Here is a 13,089-nt window from a genome sequence, read left to right on the forward strand (position 1 = left end):
CGGAGACAACAGAGACACGCAACTCTTAACTCTAGGAGTGTTGCCTAAATATGGCGTCAAGTTTAATTTAAACAAGGCAGGACTCCGTGACCTCAGCAGAACTGGCTGTAATGGAACAGAACTGTCTGTGCGATTCTCCGCTGGCTCTTCTGGCCCTGGGCTGCTCTGCCGGGCAGGCTGCCGCACCGAGGCTTTGCATCTCGGCCAGTCCTCCTGGTCCCTGAGCCGCGGAAGACCGTCCCAGGCAGATGGCTCGGTCATGGATGAGTAATGTTGGTCTTAAAATGTTGAGACTCTGAGAATCGGAAAAATGACTGTTCTGTGACAACTCCGTGCTTCCCAAACCCTGCCTGATATCACTGCTCTGACTGAACTGGCGATATGAAAAACACTTCCCTGCAAAGGAATTCTGCACTTAATCTTGGGACCTTTCTTTTTTTTTTTTTTTAATATATTTTATTGATTTTTTTACAGAGAGAAAGGGGGAGAGATAGAGAGTTAGAAACATCGATGAGAGAGAAACATCGATCAGCTGCATCCTGCACATCTCCCACTGGGGATATGCCCGCAACCCAGGTACATGCCCTTGACCGGAATCGAACCTGGGACCTTTCAGTCCGCAGGCTGACGCTCTATCCACTGAGCCAAACCAGTTTCGGCTAATCTTGGGACCTTTCATGCTAATTGTTGTACCTCCAGAAGTTTGCAGAATGGTGGCCTCAACTGTGAAATACAGAGAGGCCTCAAGCTGAGAGGGAATTATCAGTATCTCTAAATAGTCTTTGTCCTCAAAAATTTGAATCTAGTTGATATCTGTGGCAAAAAGAGAGTTCCTTAAATATTTTGTCCAGTTAGAGTCAAACTGGAGGCTGTTCTAGCCAATGAAAAAGAACATTTTAAACTTCAGTAAGGACACAGAAAATAGTGTTTTGAATACATACAATATGAAAACATAAAGTTATTTCAATATGCTTGCAGAAAGATGAAAAGCAAATGTCAGCCCAGACCATGTGGCTCAGTGGTTGAGCATTAACCTATGAACCAGGAGGGTTCATGCCTGGGTTTTAGGCTCGATCCCTAGTAGGGGATGTGTAAAGGGTAGCTAGCTGATCGATGATTCTCTCTCATCATTGGACATGTTTCTATCTTTCTCTCCCTCTCTAAAATCTATCTATCTATCTATCTATCTATCTATCTATCTATCTATCTATCTTATCTATCTATATTTATATATATATTTAAAAGCAAATGTCATCTTCCTCTACAAAGAAGAAATTAATAGAGACTGAGCAAATGTTTGACTGAAATCATACAGTAAGTGACCTCTGCCTCTGAAAAAGGAATAGGAACTTGAATTTAGACATAATTACAGATTGATACAATAGCATTATGTGATGTTTGCTTTTTTCTGAGAAAGAGAGCAGTGGCTCTTGTGCAATCTAAAAGAGCTGTCCGTCCCATGTTAAGTAATTTTCATCCACGTCAGTTGGGACCAGTAAAGTATTCTAACCTTCTTGTCCTGATACCTAAGTGAATTATTCCATTGGAAATGATAAGTGTATGAGGAGAAACGCTATTAGAGAATGGTTTCAGAAAGAACTGCTTGGGGTGCCTTCTGCCTTGAGGACCTCCGCCCTTAGGACAGACATGCGAAGTTGGTGTTACAGAAAGGGTTCCCTCAGCCCAGTTGTTATTGTTCTTTGAAACATCCTAGCATCCTATTCTTTTTATGAGGTTCCATTTTTTTTTCTTGTTTTCTTTCCCTTTGGTTAATCCTCACCCAAGGATATTTTTTTCCATTGCTTTTTATAGAGTGGAAGGGAGAAATGGCGGGGGGGGGGGGGGGGCGGGGGAGAGAAACAGCAATGTGAGAGAGATACCTTCCCTACCATATGAGCCCTGACCGGGGCTGGAGATCAAACCTGCAAAACAGGTATGTCTCCTTGACCAGGAATCAAACCTGTGACCCTTTGCTGCACGGGCCGATGGTCTATCCACTGAGCCACAGCGGCCAGGGCTCATTTCCCATTTTCAAATGATCAAAGTAATTTTTTGCTTATCCCTAACATTTACAATATCCCAGCATCTGGAGGAAGAATAAAAAAATATAATCACACATCCAGATGTTTGTCCTGCACCAAACACCTGGCATGATGTGGTCCAAATGTGCCAGGGGTTGACTCGCTTTTTCATTCTTTCACCTTGTGGAATTGTGTGATAATTCTGCCAGGCTCTGCCCCCTCCTGAATACTACTAGTCAATACCTTGTGCATCTGAGTAAGTAACAGGGAGGCTAGTAACACTCTCACCGAGTCTCAAAGAGGTGCTGGCAGCCTGCTGGGAGTGCAGCTATTGTTTTGGCGCTCAGCCCAGCCATTTCTCAGGGCATCATGGTATCACAGTATTTGTGGTGGTGGTCTTCCCAGTATCTGCAATATCATGGCCTACATTTCAGAATTCTATTTACAAAAAAGAGGATATTTTTCTGTCTATTTGTTATCGAATTCTGTGTACCTTGGGATTAAAGGTCACTTCCTGGGTTCTTTTGTTAAAACTCTCTACTCAGATTCTGGACAACTTTTAATAGCAAAAGATATGAAAATACCAAAAGTTTCCTTATTTTTTCTCTTACAAAATATGTTTTTAAAGAGGGAAGGGCTAATGGTAAAATACCCATAGCATTGTGTGCCATCTAGTGAGATCTCTCAGCCCCAAACCTTCCCAGCTAAATTGCCGTAAGTCGTATGAATTGTGCCACTACCCCCACCCTCAGGTCAGTGTGTGCTTGAATTGTTTTTCCATCTGCTTCTCTTGTGGCTCATGGCGGATGTTTGTCCCAATACTGCCTAGAATTTAGTGGTGCTGGCCTGCATATTTTTTCTCTGTATGAAACTATCAGACCCAAGTGAGGAAGAAACACATACATGTGTTTTGTGTTTCATTTGCATTATGCCATAACTGACAGAGACGATCAGCCCAAAATTTAGGTAAACATGGAAGAGCCTATCTCTTCATCCATTGCTTTCATTATATTTTCCTCATTTCCCCTGAGCTCTGGGGGTATATGTCAGAATATCTATCTAATAAGTTTATTTTCTATTATTTCAAAAAACTCACAGATGACTCTAGGAACAAGTAAATTATTCTCACAGAGAAAAAGATTCAGCAGATGTGAAATAACATAGCAAGGTAACCTTTTATCCTAGCAGGTGTTAGATCTAGGGAACCTATTTCATGGAAATAGTGGAGAACACCACTCATCTCAAAAGTAGGCATTGATGATGGACCCAGGGTTGAACTACCCCTTGGAAGCTAGAACTGTGTTCCTTCCTTGCTGCTTGGCTCACACACCCCAGGACCTCCTGAGACTAGATGGAGACAGATGGCCTTTCCTGGTAGAAGGAAGCTGCCATCAAGTGGTTATAAGTACCTTTCACCTACTAGTGACACTATGAAAGCATGTATAATGGCTGGATTATTTTTCTTAGTTTTAGTTTAGTTCTCTACAAGGTGGGACAAAAGGAGGTTTACAGTTGAGTACATGAAACAATTTTTTCTTGTATTAATATTTATTAATTATTGTATTATTTTCCATTTGAAAATAATAAACTGTAAACCTACTTAGCCCCACTCATATGTTGCACATAGAAATAATGCTTTGGAGATGCATTTGAAAATTTTACCACACTATATTAATTTTTTTATCTGTATTGTTGAGAGTATTACAGATGTCCCCCATTTTTTCCCCTGCTGCCCCCTTCCACTTGGTTCCTGCCCCACCCTGGGCCTTCACCACACTATTGTCTATGTCCATGGATTATGCAAATATGCATATAAGTTCTTTGGTCAATCACTCCCTACCCCTTCACCCACCCCCCTTCCCTCTGAGATCCGTCAGGGAAAAATATGTTCAACCCTTATTTTTTTTCTACCTATCATTGGATTTCTAGATATTTCCAAATATCTCATTGTTTGGCCATTAGAGATATAAACCGTGATGTATATGGCCATGTCCTACTCACCAGCATTTACGTGGAGGCATTCACAGAAATTGTTGACATGGTATGCTGATATTTTCTCTTAGATATTCTAGTGTTGAAAGTACTGGTCAATAGGACAGTGCCTCTAACTTCCTGATCTTCACATCTGTAAACAAAATATAGACATATACCTGTATCTTGAAATGTTCAATTTGTTTAAATAATAATCATTTTTCATGTAGGTATTATTCATCATCATGGCTGTTGTTTACCAGTCATTGAGCATCTTTGTCACTTTTGTTGTGGCAAATATCATAGACATCTATATTATCATCAATCACAGTAGCAGCAGAATATCATCAATCACCAGCCTAATGCATGCTAGTTCATTTGCATAAAGCTTTGGACCAGTCCCTTATTTCATGAATTGGCAGGAAACTAGATTCCTTGTGGTTCTGTGACTCAGGGCTGCCCCACCTCCCCATACCTCATCTTACTGCTGCTACTTGATGCCACTTGGTTAATTAAGCAAAATCTCTCAGGAACTCTACCCAAGTCTAAGGCCCTGCCTGCTACACCTGCTATGGAGTTCTTTTTGAGAGCCTTTGCAAATCATTAGGTTTTTGTTTTTTTTTTTGCCTTACCATTTCATGCTCTCTAAACATGGAAAAAGAAAAACCTTACCATCTTTCCTCCTATAGAGAATAACATTTTCCTGCAGTGTGTTTTGCACCATATGTTAGACCATTAAATAGTCTTCTTGAGTTCTTTTTTAAACAAAATATGTTTTTATTGATTTTAGAGAGAGGAAGGGAATGGGAGAGAGAGACAGAAATATTAATGAGAAAGAGGCATCAATCAGCTGCCTCCTACACAACCCAAACATGTGCCCTGACCAGAAATCAAACTGGTGACCTCTGGGTTCATGGATGGATGCTCAACCACTGAGCCACACCAACCAGGCAGTCTTAAATCCTTTTGATGTACACAAATTATGAATCTTACTTAAGTATACTTAAGTAAAGACAAAGCAAATAATGGCATTGGGAAGGTTGTTAAAGAAGGTTATCATGTGATCAACATAACTTTACAGATAGCAATCAGGTATCAGAATCTGTGAAGGGTCTAAGACTTTACCGTACTTGGTAAGCTAGTAAGTTAGCCTGCCACAATTTCATGGATGTTGTTGGCAGAAGACATGAAACTTCTGGATCAGAGACAAAGAACTTAATTGCTTATAACAACAATAGTAGCCAGAGTATCAGCATCTGTGCCATTTTCCAAGCCCCAGTTCCCACAAGGTGATATGTATAGGCACAAGTGGTACCTGAATGCACACAAAGAGAAACCCTGCGCTTAGGAATTCCAACTTTTTGAGAGTAGGCAGTTAGCATGTCTTCCCTTTGTCCCAGAGAAAGACATTGTCTTTTATACCATGGGCAATAAACCTGTCCTGTGCTGTATCCAGAGACACTATCTCTGTCTTCCAAGGCTGTTTGCACACATCCTTAGAAAGATAGTCCAGAGCAAAGGCTATCAGTGCCTCTGCTTGCAGGACTGCAGAACACAAGAGAACCTTGGAGAATTGTTTCTAAGCGCCGGGTTATAATGGTTTTGAACCAACTTTTATCATCAAATTTGTATCCTAAAATCTGTTTAATGTAAATAAAAAAAGATTTAAGGTTTTGAACAGTAATTAGCTTGTTTGTTCTTGACATAGCAAAAGGGATCAGGAGCTGCAAGACCCAGTCTGCACCAGGCTCTGGGGGGTGAATGAGTTTTTCTGTACCTAGAGGAGCTAACAGGGAATCCAGAAAGACATCAGTGCTTTGCATTCCAGGTGGGAGCCTTGGGAAAATGCTCCAGGTACCGTGAGGAGGCTTCCATAGGTAGGGACAATGAGCATTCTTAATCAGGTGATACTTTGAATTTTCAGAGTCAGTGACTGGGACTGAGAAATAGCAAAAAAAGAATAACTCTCTGGTTCCTTATAGTAAAAATGAAGAACTCGCTGGTTCCTTTTAGAGTCTTTATCTGTGGTCAGGACCTTGATCACCACTCTGCCACCTCCACCACTCCTCTTTTTCCTCTAGCACCCCTGTCTTTCCATCACCAACCTCCATAAGATATTTATACTAAATGATACAATGCCTGTCGTGTGGGACAACATAATCACAGAGTGGTTTTTTAGTCCTTAAAAGTATGCTGTTTCCAGAGAATTCCTGGAATGCATCGTATCTGCCTCTGAGCATGGCAAGAATCTTTGGAGCCTTCTGAAGCTGGAACATCCTCTGAGAAAGCTCCTCCACTAGATACACTGAGAAGTTTCAATAGATTTTTGTTGACTTTCTAGGTCAGCATCTCTGGATTCTTGTGTATCCCACTAGATAATCTTCAGACTCAGTGTTTTAATTGACTTTCATGTCTTCTACATTTTTATTATTTTCTCATCATTTTATTTCAATCTTTTTTTTTTAATATATTTTATTGATTTTTTACAGAGAGGAAGGGAGAGAGATAGAGAGTTAGAAACATCGATGAGAGAGAAACATCGATCAGCTGCCTCCTGCACATCTCCTACGGGGGATATGCCCGCAACCAGGTACATGCCCTTGACCGGAATTGAACCTGGGACCTTTCAGTCCGCAGGCCGACGCTCTATCCACTGAGCCAAACCGGTTTCAGCTATTTCAATCTACTTACTGTTTTTCTATCTGCCCCCTAAGTGTCAGGTTTTTTCCAAGGTTCCTTCTCCAGCAACCCTCTCTTTTCATGCCACACCCTATGGCTGTGACCTTGGGTCCCTACATGTGAATCTTAACTACCTACCATGTGCTAAAAATTGCTAGGTCTGCATCTTCAGCCTTGGCCTTCTTGAGCTCCGGCAGCATGTATCCAACCTTTTTAGACATCACCATCTGAATGCTCCTCAAACACTGCAGACTTAATAGGTGCCAGACATTCAGATGAGATATGTCACCCATCTCTCACCTATAAAATTCCAACCTTCAAACCTACTTGTATCTTCTAGTCCTCATCTGGTTAAGACCATCTTTCTTGGCCTAGTCATTTAAGCTGGAAGCATACATGTAATTTTTTACTCTTCCCTCAATGTTCTTCCCTTTATCCAGTCAATCACCAAGTGTTTCTGTGCTCCTTTCTCTCTTCCCTATCTTTCTATCATCAATGCCTTAGTCCTAATCTTAGTCATCTCTAATCTGGTTCTAATAGATCTTACATCTTCTAGGTTCGTCTTAGCAACCCAATCAAAAAAGTCATTATCTATACCTTGTTCTTAAAATCTTCCAGTGGCTCTCCATTATATACAACATAAAGTTAAGACCTTAACTATTTGGTCATCTAGTCCCTACAACCAGGCTTTTACCACCACAACCACCCCCACATGTTATGTTCCATTAACACCAAAGCGCTATCAGTACCTGGAAGGTGCCATGTTCTCTCAGGTGTGCCTCTGTGCCTGACTGCCCTCTTGCACTGGGTGCCACTGGACATTTATTTATCTAGTTAAAGCATCTTCTCTTCTATAAAGCATTATTTGTTTCCTCTTCTGTATTTCCCTTCAGCTTGTGCATCCCTAAGATACAGGGCTTATCTCACTACTTATCCAATCGTTCTCCCTCCTCATCCGTGTGTTCCTCAGAGGAGGACCCATGCTTGCACTCACCTTTGTTACCCCCAATGCTTGGAGCAGAATAGGCATTTAATGATTGTTTTATGAGCTCATCAATGAATACACAACATGAAAAAAGAAAGCAGACACATTAATCAACAGAGACAGCTGTTTCCCCTGTAATATTTATTACACAGACCATGATAGAGGACACATCTTTGACTATATAAGCCACTCTGTAAAAAATGAAGAAATGGCCAAAACCGGTTTGGCTCAGTGGATAGAGCGTCGGCCTGTGGACTGAAGGGTCCCGGGTTTGATTCCGGTCAAGGGCATGTGCCTGGGTTGCGGGCACATCCCCAGTGGGAGATGCGCAGGAGGCAGCTGATCGATGTTTCTCTCTCATCGATGTTTCTAACTCTCTATCTCTCTCCCTTCCTCTCTGTAAAAAATCAATAAAAAAAAATGAAGAAATGATGGTGGCCTACTACAGAGAGGAAACTTTTACAAAGTTGACATATATATGAGGGCTATTTCTTTCTGAGATCAAACTCTAAAAAAAGAAAATTCAGAGAATGATCCTCAACAAATTTATAATTAAAATACTTTTTCCACTGCCTTTTAAAATACCCCTTATTTTAACTGAAATTTTCTCCATTTCTTTGTGAATGAATTTGTTAACAAGCACAAATAAACTGAATCATTGATTAGTGGAAAACCACATCCATTAGTGAATAGATGCAAGTGAGATAGGCTCAACCTTTTGGAATGAGAATTTAAATGTGGATTTCTAGTTTTATCCCAATCTCAAGCTAGCTGGTTCTGCTTAGACTTGGTCATACTCTACTAGAAGAAAAGCTAATATTTTCCTTATATATTAGTTGTTTTGATATTATAATATCTGTTGACTCTGACTTAAGAGATCACTTTGACTTGAAAAATATTTTAAGGAAGACAATTTTTCACATATGACTTCTTTGTGCCTAACACAGTGCCTGGCCCATGAAAAGTCTAAATCAATATTTATGTAATGAATGAGGTTGCTGCTAATCACATTAGAACATCTAATTAACAGTAACTCTATCTTGCTCAACCTGAAAAAATATGAATTAGGAAAAAATACCCTCAAATTCAATCAGTTTATTTGTAGCTGTTATTATTTAGGACTATCCATTTTAATGCTAGTATATCCCTTCCAAAATAGCAGTTTTTGTGTTGACATCTTTGATGTTTCTGTCTGGGGCTTGACAAGAACTATAGGTGCTGTTGAAATGTGTTGCCAGTTTGAAGCTAGGCTTGTCTCCCGATTTGCTCTTATAAGAAAATGGGCCCTCGCTGCTTTGACTCAGTGGATAGAGCATCATCGGCCTGTGGCCTGAAGGATTCTGGGTTTGATTCCGGTCAAGGGCACATGCTTGGGTTGCTGGCTCGATCCCCAGTAGGGGGCATGTAGGTGGCAGCCAATCTATGATTCTCTGATCATTGATGTTTCTATCTCTCTCTCCCTCTCCCTTCCTCTCTGAAATCAATAAAAATATATTTTAAAAAAATTAGAAGTCTACTTCTCTAAAAAAAAAAAAAAAAGAAAAAGAAAGAAAGAAAGAAAAGAAAATGGTCATGTAGCTAACCCAGGAGTTCCACTAGCCCTCCTGGGCATGGCAGGACAAGCAGATATTAGGGTTGATCCTGTTTGACTCTGTTTGAACCAAGACAAGACCTAACCTTAAAATAGAAATATAAAGAGCTCAAAGGAAGTCTTCATAAATGGGGGCTGATGTTTGAAATCATGCATAAAATTCAAGTTCAAAATAATGAGACAGTAATAAATGATACAATAACCTCAAATTGCTCTTAATTTTCTGATTATGGTGTGAAATAGAATCTATATGCTAACCATTAGAATAATTAGACCTAAAACTGGCTTCTTTTTGTCCTACATGATACCACAGTGGAGTGGTAGCATATATATGTTTAACCAAGTGAACTCGGTCAGAAGCATAACCAATCAAGAGGCACAGGGGGAGGGGAGTGGAAGTTACAATTTAATCGTGTTTATAATCCTGCCCAACATCAACTCTGGCGTATGTCCCCCTGTGAGCATGACACGAGGGCCACAGATCTGTTTCTTTCTTGGGCCATTCCTGACTCTCATGTGCCTCTTGAAGCATGAATGACTTCCTACATCAAATATGACTTTAGAGCAGCAGTTCTCAACTTGTGGGTCGCAACCCCTTTGGGGGTCAAATGACCCTTTCACAGGGGTCGCCTAAGACCATCGGAAAACACATATTTTCGATGGTCTTAGGAACCGAGATACCGCTCCTCTATCCATCCCCAGGCGGGTCTGCCCACATGCAGATACGCCCACATACGAGACCCGGCGTATTAAAGGGTCGCAGCATTAGGAAGGTTGAGAACCACTGCTTTAGAGTTTAAGGTTTTGTATTTGAAGATAACTGGCCCATGGCCACAAGCTCAGTATTTCTGACAGCATTCCACGGAAGCTAAATGAAAACCCTGATGGTTGGAACTGTGAGGGTGGGTATGGGCTTCATAAAGTGGCATCTTCCAAAAGGCCTTTGGAAGGTAATTTTGACCATGTATAGTTTTCATCTTAAGAGGCAGCTTCGGCCTTAATGGTTTAGAAAATGTAGCTCTGAACTGTGAGAACAAAACTGGGCTTAATTTAAAGGCATACAAGTTCATTAGACTGATGACACAGAATCTTGCAGGTGACAAAGTATTTCTTTTGTACAGCTTGAGTAAGCTGAGTTTGTGCCCATCCTAATGAGGGTATTCACTCAGGGCAGTGATTCTCAACCAGGGGTAATTGTCTCCCCCTCACACCCCCACACCCCTGGCCCGGGGACATTTGGCAGTGTCTGGAGATATGACTGGTTGTCACAACTGGGGAGCAGATCTATTGACCTCTAGTAGGTAGAGCCTAGAAAAGCTGCTAAACATCCTATAGTGCACAGGAGAGCCTCCCACAACAAAGAATTATCCAAACTCAGATATCCATAGTAGCGATGCTAAGAAACCCAGCAGCAGAGTGGATCTGAGTGAACAGCTTAGAGAGAGCTGGCCCAACACCAAAAGCAAAGGCTAAAGAATTTTCAAAGTTCTGAGCTTTTTCTCTTGGGACCTTTTTCACATTTCTGTGATTCAGCCACAGTTGAAAGTTGATGGTGTTAGTTATTAGCTATGAACTGGGGAGGTCCCTGGAACCTACGCAATTTGGAGCCACTATTATAGAACTGGCTGGCCCAGCCCCTGGTTTCATAAGACCTGCCAGAAAGCCAAGTCCTGGCAAAGTCATCGGAGACACCATCACAGATTGAAATCAATCGAAGCCACCCAACATCTTATTAAATTCAGATCTTTCTACCAGCAATTTATCTCTTCAAAGAAAAATCGCATGACAAGAGATTCCAATTGGACACTCTGGACTCTGCTGCGAGGGACATCGATGAAAGCAGAATTGTAACGTTTGTGTCCACCATACTTTTTCTTTAAAGAAATGATTATAGTATACTTCTCCTTTAAGGCTTAAGTCAGTCACCACACAGGCACATCATGATTCACAGCCCAAGCTTTCGTTCAGGCCATTCGAGGTTCAAATCCTAGTATTTGCTCAGCTTGTCAGTGAATCCTTCTGGAAGATGGTGCACGCTCAGAGGGGGCCTGAGAGATTCCTTACAGAGATGTGCAGAGGGTCAGGGGACCATCTGAGGGTGGGGAAGCATCCAGAAACTAACCTGGAGGAATTTAATAAGATCTCTGTAGACTTGGGAGGGAGCCTATGGGACAGAATTAGTGGCCTAATTACTTCTGCCAAATTGTGGCCCATCCGAAGAGAGCGGGGGCATAAATACTCCATCCTCTCCACTGTGTAGCCCTGAACAAGCCACTGAACCTCTCGGAACCTGTTTCCTCATTTCTCACATGGGACGCTAACCTTCATAAGGTTGGTGTGAGAGAAATAGGGTGATGAGTGTATGATATCTAGGCCTTCCCTGGTGTATAGAAGGTGCTCAATTCATAGTAACTTCTTTCTTTACTTCACTTTAAGGCCAAGCTGGGCCTCATGTCTACCGGGATTTTCAAGAGATGAGTAATCAGTGCCGGGCTTTGGGGGGGACAGAGAGAACTAGCTGGTATTGGTCGATGTCAGACCTGGCTGACCTGGACCAGGGCTGAGTGGCTGAAATCCTCAAGGCCTGCGCTATCCTCGTTGCTCTCCCACCTTTGTGATCTACATGAGGGGAGTACCAGTCACCTGACTGGCCACCCTCGTATATTCCCTCAATAAAAACACTTAAGTGTTCCCTCTTTTCCTGGGGTTCTCATATTGATGGTCCCATCCTGGGTCCCTGACGTCCGTTTCCTTTGGATAAAGAATTCCCATTAGTGACCATGCTCAGGTCATGGGTCCTTCCTCCAGGATGGCAACAACCAGGTTCCTGGTTACTTCCTTCTGAATATACCACACACATCTTCCTTCCTGCTATTCCTTCCACGTTATCTAAGTGACCCATTACTGTATTCCTTTATACAGTTGAATTTTGATTTCTTTCTTCATCCTTATACTCCCCCATCCCAGGCATAAAATTTAGTTGGAAGCCCTCTGCATCAGGTCAGTGCAGGCCCCGGCCAAATGCATTCCTTTTGCCTTGGCTAAGCACCCCTGGAAGTGCCAAGCCCCCATCAGCCTGCTCTTTCGGGACGTGGTCCAGAAGGACAGATCCCAGGTTTGGACACCTTGCATGTTGCCAGGCACTTCTTGCCATGTCCTCCTTTTATTTCCAAACTCAAAGCCGCCTGCAGAAGGGCTGCCTGGGCACCTGCCTAAGTCCTCATAGTCTCCTTCCTTTGCCCAGCCCCAGAGATGCCATCAGATCGCTGTGTCCTATCTCTGTTAGAGGAGATTGGCAGGTGCAGTGGGTATGGACAAGTGTGGCAAAGTGGTGGGGCGGGGGGGAGGCTGGCAGGCCTTGCCTTTTGGTTTATCACAGCCACTTCTGAGCCCTGACTTGAAGATGGGGCTGCAGGTGTGTGGTTGGGAGTGGCTGCCCTGCCCATCCCTTCCTGCCGGCCCCCTGGCCTGAGCCTTTACCAGTTCCTCTGCCTCAGCTTTCTGAGGGCAATTAGAAGACCTCCCGACAGACAGGCAGCCCTACAGCATGCCCTGCTTCCCCAAAGGCTAACACAGCACCTCCCCAGTGGGTCTTGGGACAGAAGACTTCACCCACTGTACAGAGTCACAGTCACTTGCCCTGCGTTCTCCCAGCAGTGCAGTTCATTTGTTCTGCTCTTGAGTCCATGGACCCGCCTCTGCCTCTGCCTCTTGGTCTGCAGCATTTGCCTCCTGTCGGTTTGCTCCACACGGACTAGGAGCCTCCCTCGCAGCTGCAGGCATGCCTGTAGTTTGATTGTGATGCAGTTGTAACGGGGGTGGAGGGGGGGCGTTTCTCTCAG

At 42.7% G+C, this 13,089-nt stretch overlaps 1 protein-coding gene across 1 annotated transcript in view; it reads left to right on the top strand.

The window, feature by feature from the left end:
- FHOD3 (formin homology 2 domain containing 3) overlaps positions 1 to 13,089 on the top strand; it is a 383,665-nt gene that overhangs the window by 311,793 nt on the left and 58,783 nt on the right. The gene's annotated exons all lie outside the window — the stretch shown is intronic.

This window comes from Myotis nattereri (genome assembly GCF_964212035.1).
Source record: "Myotis nattereri genome assembly, chromosome: 8".
Lineage (NCBI taxonomy): Eukaryota > Metazoa > Chordata > Mammalia > Chiroptera > Vespertilionidae > Myotis > Myotis nattereri.